At 42.9% G+C, this 867-nt stretch overlaps 1 protein-coding gene across 1 annotated transcript in view; it reads left to right on the top strand.

Moving 5' to 3' along the window:
- LOC101855655 (cathepsin L1) overlaps positions 1-867 on the top strand; it is a gene marked incomplete at its 5' end in the record, with an annotated part of 6424 nt that overhangs the window by 1807 nt on the left and 3750 nt on the right.

The raw sequence follows: 867 nt of genomic DNA, 5'->3' as shown, positions 1-867 counted from the left end.
AAAATTCAAAGTGAAACTAGCAAGTTTTTGGATAAAATTCGGAAGAACGCTTTTTTAAAATAGTTACGCTGACAAAAAAAACCTCTTCCGGGGGAAGGGTGATTGTTTCCTTCGTTTAATTTGACTGTAGAATGAAAGGCGAAAGGTCATTAAAATAAAATAAACCTAAAACTCGGCACTGAACGAACCCGAACTTCTGATGAACAGCAGTCATAGAGTTATCTGACTATAGTGTACATCTATGACAGCAGTCGATCTGCGCACACAAGGGGGTGCTATTCCTATTCTTTTTCTGGAAAAACAAAAGAGAGCTTCAAAACAGACTGCAGCGCCATCTGAAGCGAAGAGCGGACTTCCGGGGGACACTTTTTCGGCTGAGTGGACCATCTTGTTATGTACTATCTTTGCTATCGTCCTAATCTCCCCTCCTTCTTTTTATGTTTGCTACTCTCTTGTAACACCTCTATCTTCTGTCGCTCATATGACCTTATGCAGTTGCGAGCGCCGTAAAACCTCTGCTAAAACTGACAAAGCACACGTTATTCTCGTCCAGGCAACAAGGGCTGCAAAGGAGGACTCATGGACAAGGCTTTCGAATACGTCATCAAGAATAACGGAATAGATACTGAGGACTCCTACCCCTACACTGGCCATGTAAGTCTTTCTGTGTTGGTTTCGTAGGATTTTAAAAAATTATAATCGGGCTCTTGTGGTCTAGAGGTACAGCGTTGGCCTCTCATGCTCTTGGTCTTGAGTTTAAAACCTGAGAGCGACCGAAACAAGAAATTCTTCTCTTATTATTTTTTTTGCATGCTTCTTGAGCCTAAATCGTAACCCACCTTCCCCCCTCCCGTAAACCCCCCCTCC

Source organism: Aplysia californica, unplaced genomic scaffold (assembly GCF_000002075.1).
Source record: "Aplysia californica isolate F4 #8 unplaced genomic scaffold, AplCal3.0 scaffold00340, whole genome shotgun sequence".
In the NCBI taxonomy this organism is placed as follows: domain Eukaryota; kingdom Metazoa; phylum Mollusca; class Gastropoda; order Aplysiida; family Aplysiidae; genus Aplysia; species Aplysia californica.
The sequence above is the reverse complement of the archived record's forward strand: the minus strand, read 5'-3'. Positions and strand labels throughout refer to the sequence as shown.